This window comes from Belonocnema kinseyi, chromosome 6, assembly GCF_010883055.1.
Source record: "Belonocnema kinseyi isolate 2016_QV_RU_SX_M_011 chromosome 6, B_treatae_v1, whole genome shotgun sequence".
Lineage (NCBI taxonomy): Eukaryota > Metazoa > Arthropoda > Insecta > Hymenoptera > Cynipidae > Belonocnema > Belonocnema kinseyi.
Window position 1 is genome coordinate 127,040,591 of NC_046662.1, and position 8,481 is coordinate 127,049,071.

General features: G+C 31.5%; 1 protein-coding gene and 1 pseudogene across 7 annotated transcripts in view; both read left to right on the top strand.

Annotated features, from left to right (window-relative positions):
- The window catches only part of LOC117174354 (cytochrome c oxidase assembly protein COX15 homolog), a 177,252-nt gene that overhangs the window by 11,810 nt on the left and 156,961 nt on the right, over nucleotides 1–8,481 (top strand). The window lies entirely within an intron of this gene.
- Nucleotides 1–8,481, top strand: part of LOC117175593 — a 15,070-nt pseudogene that overhangs the window by 913 nt on the left and 5,676 nt on the right.

Sequence of the window (8,481 nt, forward strand, 5' to 3'; positions counted from 1 at the left end):
TCGGAAAGAGGAGATCTTAAGCAATAAAAATATATGTGTCTCAATTTTTTCTAGTGTCGAATAGTCTTAGTTATTGGCCGTTGAAAAGCAGTGCACCGGTAGAGGCGTTTTGGCCGTTTAAGGGTTAAAGGCATTAAAAGAGGAATCGAAAAAGGTCAATTATATTTTTTGAAAATACACACATAGACTGGGAAATAGTTTTGTAAAAGGTGTTGCAATTTTAGCTTATACATTATGGGGGTTATTTCTGTAAAGTGTAGGGGTGAGAAATAATTATGCTCAAAGTACCATTTTACTATTTTATAAGTAAGTTCCATCTATGTAGATAACGACTGTGTTAATATTTTATAAGTATTTTTCATCTAGATAGCTTTTTTTAAATACGTTTTTGCAGCACAGAGGGTTGCTTTTTAAAATAAGCGTTTATTTGAAAAAAAGTGTTTTATATCACAATGAAAACCAGATAAATAGCAAAAAAATCTATACTAGTCATTTTTAATTAAAAAAAAAATACTTTTTTCATCACAGGCGGGTAATTTTTTAAAATAAGGGTTGATTTTACAAAAGCGATTCATAGCGCATTATAAAGCCAAAAAATCTAACCTAGTCATTTTTTTTAATTTCATGATTTTTGTAGAAGGTGCCGCTGAGTTGACGGCACGATGGCGCCGCCTGTTTTTTCAAAAACTAATAGAGAAAAACAAACTTTTTATAGTTGTGAAAAATAGCAACAAAAAATAGCAACAAAAAATAGCAAAAAATATCTATCATATGACATTTTGTTTTTCGTTAGTGGCGCCGCTCAATTGTCTGACCTTAATTTATCCATACTGACATGTAAAGCACATTTGTCTGGCTTGTTTCACTATTTTTCTTGGCACATTATTGAAACCTTATTCGCTTTTGTAATAATTTCCTGTTAGGGAAATTCATCTGAATGTCAAGGAAAAGTCGGGGAAGTGCCAGAGAAATTGAAATATTCAATCTTGTGGCCACCCTGATTATGTTTTAGGCTGTTAACTTTGAAATTTAAAAAATCTGTTCCTGAATTTTAATCCGAAAGCTTAACAAAGGACCCCTGAGTGTCGGCGATTATGTTGAGATAGGCTCTGCTTTTTATTTATGATCGAATTCTTATTTCAATTTCAGCCTCTGCTTGTTATTTATGATTGCATTTTTATTTAAATTTCTGAAAGGACACTTAAAGCGGTCAGACCATTTAAACGAGCTACCTGGACCTTTAAAAATATCTACGTGAGTGCCTGTGGAAAGGTTTATTATTAATAATAATTAATAATTACGCAGGCTGGTATTTGTAGTTACTAAAGAGCGGATTGTAGTTACTGTAAAGTTAGCTGTCGCGCGCCACTCAGCTTTCACACGCGGAGAGAATTGGCTACTAGACTAGTGGTCGGCATGCCCCTGACCAAGTCAGGCTACCCTGGCCGGGCTCTCCAACGACCTACTTTCTGGTTAGGTCCCTGCGAGCTTTGGCAGACCATCCCTTTTTTTAGGGGTCCTTTGTTGGAAAATGGGAAAAAAATTTAAGTTTAAAAAATTTTATTTTGCAATCAGTGATTTGAAAGTAATATATTTGAAATCTACGTATTTTTCCGATTCCACAGACATGTAATTTGTCTATAAAGGTTGAAAATTTGAGAAGTATTTAGTAATAAATTGAATATTAAGCTAAAGTTTCTTGATATTAAACTCCGTCAAATATTTAGCTTTTTAGGCAAGTAATATATCATTGGAATCGAAAAAAAATCACATGCTGATTATGCTATTTTCAAATTGCTAGTTGAAAAATTAAAAGTTCTTAAACTTCCCTACTTTGACATGCCTGTAGACCAAAGACTCCTGCTGGATTAAGCTCACTCAAACTGAGGTCCATGAATAGACAGAAAATTAGTAGAAAAAATTAAGTTGGGACGGACCTGACCATACCTGAAAACTGAGCAAAAACGACTTACTTTCAGGGCAGTACCTGCGAGCTTGGCCAAACTACCCCTTTCCTCAGGGGTCCTTTGTTAGAACATGGGGAAAAATTGTGAGATTAAAAAATTTGTAATTTTGCAATCAGTTACTTGAAAGTAATATATTTAGAATCTCCGTATTTTTCCGATTCTAAAGACATGTCATTTGTCTGTAAAGGTTGAAAATTGGAGAAATATTTAGTAATAAATTGACTGTAAAGCTGATGTTTCTTGATATTAAACTCCTTCAAATTTGTAACTTTTCTAGGCTACTAATATATCATTGGAATCGAAAAAATTCGTAGATGCTGATGATGCTATTTTCATGTCGCTAGTTGAAAAATTAAAAATTTCCGTACTTTGACATGCCTGTGAAAAAAACCCTTGCTGGAGTAGGTTCACTCACACTAAGGAACATGGATAGATCAAAAAGTAGTAGAAAAAATTAAGTCGGGTCGTGCATGACCATACCTGAAAATTAAGCAAAAAGTTTGCCGACCACTGTACTAGACCAGTGGTTGGCAAACTTTTTGTCCACTTTTCAGGTAAGGGCAGGTTTGACCCTAGACATTTTTTTCGGCTGCCGCACTTTGTTCGTCAACGCTACGTTTTTCCTGAGATGGGTTGGTTTTCCTCGGCAGGGGTTTATTGTTAGGCGGGATACTCAATGTGAATGAATTTTGCAAATGAGTGCAGTTGAATGCAAATGCTGCAAATGAATTTTGTTTTAAATTCTCATATTAGAGATTTATAAGTCTGGAATTCGAAATATGTGACTTTTTTGCTATTAAATACTTCTATACTTGTACTTGGGAAGTTAAAAATCAATGCTTTGATGGTATATAATGAAAACGCAATTTTAAACCAAAAGTGTTATAATGCATTGATTCTTAGTATTTTAAGACGCTTTTTAGATTCCTTTTGATCGCAAGAATTCGCAGATTTTGAATTTCGAGGTTGCAGAAAGCTAATTTTGAAATTGAGAATTTTGTTGTTTTTAATTTTAATCTCGGTTACTCGAACTGCTTGATAATGGAAGCGTCCATGGCGGGTTGAAACTTTTTGGTGGCAGCCGGTACTGCCGCGAGATTTTGACTCGACCCGCCGTGGCAGCTAGGGTTGCCGCGAGGCAGTAGTTTGCCGACCACTGTACTAGGCGATATCTGCCATACTGTTAACAAATTTCAGAATATTCACTGGCCAAAAAGTCTGGCCCGTTTAAGAATATATCCGCAGGCTTGATTTGAATGATTTCGTCTCTAGAGATAGTCGGAGAGATTTGGGTCATTTTAAGAGTGATGCGACGGTCAAATAATGTTCCTATTGTTTTCTTCACGAATCGGGCGGGCAGAGTTATTTACGGTAGTTGGCTGTCACCAACCCGGCTCTTTTTCAAAATTTTTTCAAATTATTAAAACTTTTTTAAATTGATTAATTTTCACATTATACATATTTTATAATTATAACTTATATACTATTTTGGAGTCGAACCTAAAAATATTTGTTTTAGCGTATCTCATTTCATTTACGAGATACGTTATTTTCATTACAATTTTAAACTTAAAAAAAAAGTTAGATATCTGAAATAATCGAAACCCGTAGATTCAAAATTATTCTGTTTTAGGCTGTTGACTTTGACCATAAAAAATTTCTTAATCTTAATCCGAAAGCTTAATAATAAAGGACCCTCAGTAAGATTCGGCTGGTCTATTCAGATACCCTACCGATAGAAATCTTAGAATATATACTGAAGAGTCTCAGGCTCTGAGAAGCTCTGAGAAATTCTCCGCAGGCACTGGTAGATATTTTTGAAGGTCCAAGTAGCTTGTTTAAATAGTCTGAAGGCTTTAAAATGTCATGTCCGAAATTAAGATAAGAATACGATCATAATTAACAAGCAGAGAGGCTGAAATTGAAATAAGAATTCGATCATGTGTAACAAGTAGAGACTATCTCCATAGAGTAGCCGACACTCAAGGCTCCTTTGTTAAGCTTTCGGATTAAAATTTAGAAATACTCTTTTTTTACTTCAAAGTTAACAGCTTAAAACATAATTATTAGGAATGTACGGGTTTCGATTATTTCAGATATCTAACTTTTTTTAACGTTTAAAATTGGAATGAATATAACGTATCTCGTAAATGGAATGAAATTAGTCTTTTGGATTGCAAATTTATTATTTGCTGTAGAAAATTCATCCTTCTTGGTTGAAAGTGCAGGTGTCTTCCAACAACATCGTCTGTTTGTCAACATTTTTCTTTTTTAGTTCAACTATTTTGCGGAAAATTTTGACTGAAATTTTGAAGAATCAATCGAATTCATTCTATTCCAAACAATTCAGCTGGAAGCTGTTCACTTTTCAATGTCTGAATCATATTTGCTCCTTTTAAATAAACAGTCTAATATTGCCACATATTAAAAAATATATTCTTTTCCAATAAAACCCATTTCTAATTTGATTGAAGGTTGAAAATAGTTTCTATAATCAGCATAATTACATTTCGATATTTCAAATTATTTACTACTAAGCCAAAATACAAATCTTCCGCTATTGGGAAAATAAATTTCAGCATTTTCACTCTAGCCATAACCGGTTTAACCAGGGTTGGGTGGAGTCAGGGAGGGGAGTGACGTCAACCCATTGACAAATTTCCCTCTCTGCTCGGTTCAAGTGAGAAGAGCACACCTGCCGAAGGAGTATCGAAAACTCGATCCCGAGCCGATATATCGACTTCCCGATATAAATTCGAGTCGAGCTAAAACCAACACGATCCAAACCCGATACTGGAGGATGGGATCGAGTCGGGATCGTGTCGATATAGGGAAATATCGCTCGACGGCATCACTGAAGAATATTAATTTTATATAAAAAAGACGATGTTTGTAACAAATAATTGAATTTTCAACCCAAAAATATCAATTTTTAATTTAAAATTTTAATGTTCCACCAAAAGTGGGATAGTTAAATTTTCAGTTGCAGAATTTAATTATTAACAAACAAAAAAAGAATGTTTAAATAAATAGCTTAATTCTTAATCACAAAGATGAATTTTCAAACAAGAAGATTAATTTCCTACCAAAAACATGAATTTTCATCGAAGTATGTGCATTTTCAAACAAATGGTGGAATTTTCAACTAAAAAAGATAAATTTTTAATTACAAATATCAATTCTCTGCAAAAAATGGTAACAACGAATTGTATCTTGCGTAAATTTATTTTCTACTAACTATAAAGTAATGTTCAAAAAAGTAATTGAACCCTTAATGAAGAACATTAATTTTTTACCGCAAAGATTAATTTCCTGCAAAAAAATACGATTTTACAAATAAAAAATTGAATAATCAACCAAAAAAGATCCATTTCCTCAAAAAAATGTAATTTTATTATTAAAAATGGTATAATCGATTTTTTTTCAATTAAATTAATTTTTAACTCAAAAAAAGAAAAGAATTTGTAACAAAATAATAGAATCCTCGAAATAAAAGAACAAATTTCAATTAATTAGTTTATTTTTCTACAAAAATGACGAATTTTCAACAAAATTCGGAATTTCTAAATTCTCTATCAAAACAGATGAATTTGTTACCAAATAGTTCAATCTTTAACCAAATCGAGGCGTCCTAACGATAGGATGCCAACGCACGCGATTGACTAGATGATACTTAACCAAAAATATAAACAATAAAAAGCTAACCGAGAAGTAAGAACTAGAAAGTTTTAGATCGCGGAATCGAACAAGATGGAGCTAGAAGTTGGCCAAAATTAGAAGATGCTCGCTCGCTCCATCAAAACATTAAAGTGCTATCTCAGGCGAGTAAAGCATGAAGGTGCCACTTCTCGCTTATAATCTAAACGCGAGAAGTGGCAACCTTCATGCTTTGCTCGCCCGAGATAGAACTTTCATGATTTGATGAAGCGAGTGAGTACCTTTTAGTTCTGGCCAACTTCTAGCCTCATCTTGCTCAATTACGCGAGCAAGACTTTCTAGCGCTAACTTCCCGGTTAGTTTTTTATTGCTTTTATTTTTGGTTAAGTACCGTCAAGTCGTGTCGCGTGCGTTGGCACTCTACCGTTAGGACGCCTCGAAATGATTAATTTTGTACTGAAAAAGAAAATTAAAAAAAATTAAATTATTGAGTAAAAAAGATCAATTTTGAATTTAAAAGATCAGTTTTTAACCAAAAATAGTATAATCGAAATTTATTTTTAAAAAATTTGTTTTTGAGAAACTAAAAAGGAACTTTTAACAAAATAACTGAATCCTCAAAAAAAAAAATTTTCTACCAAGAATGTTACTTTTCTACTAAATATTAAGAATTTCCTACAAAATACATAAAGTTTCAAACAAAGATATGATTTTTAATTAAAAAATATCATTTTTCAACAAAAAATAATAATATAAGTAAATTATACCATTATAAAAATTAATTTAAAAAAAAATAGAAATTTGAAGAAAATAGTTAATTTTCAATCAAAAAGGTTAATTTTAATCCAAAATGAGATGAAGTTTCAGGAAGAAATTAATGTTAAGCGAACGAAAAAAAGGAACTTTGAACAAAATAATTGAATTTGCATTCAAAAAGAAGAATTTTCAATCAAGAAGATTAATTTCCTACAAAAATAGAGGAATCTTCACCAAGAAAAATAGATTTTAACCAAAAATGGACAGTTAAATTTTCTCTTCAATAAATTAATTTTAAGAACAAATTTTGTTAACAAAATTGTTGAATACTCAATCAGCAAGATGAATTTTCTACCAAGAAGATTAATTTTCTACTAAAAGGACGAATTTCTAACAAAATCCATAAATTTTTTAACCAATAGTTAGATTTTTAACTAAAAAAGATCACACTTCAATTAAAAAGATTAATTTCCTATAAAAATGGCATAGTTAAATGTTAAATTACAAAAATTAATTTTCAAGAAAAAAAAACAGTGTTAGAAAAATTATTTCGAGGGAGATCGAATCCCTTTCACATTAGGCAGATTCTGCACTAAGTCGCTGAATCGATCAGGAAGGGAGCTATGTTGTTTTTAGATTAAAGTTTACGAGATGTATTTTTCCGTCATGAATAAAATTTTTTTTTTAATTTTGACACCTATGTTTAAAAGATTAACTTTTAACCAATAAGATTACTGTTTTACCAAAATGACGAATTTTCAACCAATGGCTTGCTTTTTAAACTATTATAAGGCAATATTTTATTCAACTTTTTTATTGAAAATATTCAACAATCTATTTGAATTTTTTCTTTACTGAAGATTGTTTCTGCTTTAAAAATGCATCTCTTTGGGTAGAAACCTGATTTTCTGACTGAACATGAACAATATAATAATGCGTACCTTTTGGTTGAAAATTTAACTATTTTTTTGAAAAATTGCCTTTTTGGGTTGACAACTCAACAATTTTGTGGATATTTTTCTTTTTCCTTTGTTCATTCTAGAGCTTCGCGCTCGACCATATATGCAGCTCGTGCTCCATAATGTATTTAACTCAGGCTCAGTGCTCGTTCTTTCTATATCCCCCACATTTGTGCACAGACGTTTTAAAGTTAAAGGTTAAAACATCTACAACCGTAATTTCGTAGTTGTGAATTCTCTTTTGTTAAAGCTCCTTTGCTGAGGACTCAATTATTTTGTTTAAAATTGGTCTTTTTTGTTTGCATTCTACTTGGTTAAATGTTAAACTGATTTAGTAAAAATTGATATTTTTTTTGGTTGAAAATTTCATCATTTTAGTTGAAAATTTAATTATTTTGTTGAAAATTTGTTCTTTCTTTGGTTGAAAATTAATCTTTTTTGTTGTAAAAGTTGAACTATTTTGTTAAAAATTAATGTTTTTGGATGAAAATGGAACTAATTGGTTGAAAATTGGTTAATTTGTTTAAACTGAAAATTAAACCTTTTGATTTTCATTATTAGCGGGTTTGTTGAAAATTTGTCTTTTTAATGAAAGAGTTGCATTTACAATTGAATAGTTTAACTTTTAACGAAATAGTTAAGTTTTCAACCTACAAATGTAAATTTTAAGCTGAATGTTCAAATTTTCAAACAAAAAAGATTAACCTTTAACCAAAAAGAGTTGCATTGAAAAAGAGAATTCTCAATGAAAACGTAGTGGTAGACATCTTAAGGTGGTTGTGCCGAAATAGGAATCTACTTACGGATTGTCTAAAATTTTCAGAATATGTGGAAAATATTGTTATCTAACGATTCATACCATATTCAGCTGATTCGACCGTTTCAAAATTCACGTAGATTTTATTATAATTTTATTTTTAAAAATAACAATTATTGACCGTTTCGTATAAAAGATATAATGTTTCTGTTCGCGCGTGGCACATGGTGGGTGTAGGCAGTGACGATGTGGCAACACTGTCACTCAGTATTTCATAGCTGAGTATATATACAGTCTGTCAAGTTAAAGCGTGGGTAACTTTTTTGGTAAAATATTTTATTTAAACGCATGTTTCTACATGGAATTACATTTGTCAAGGTGTCGA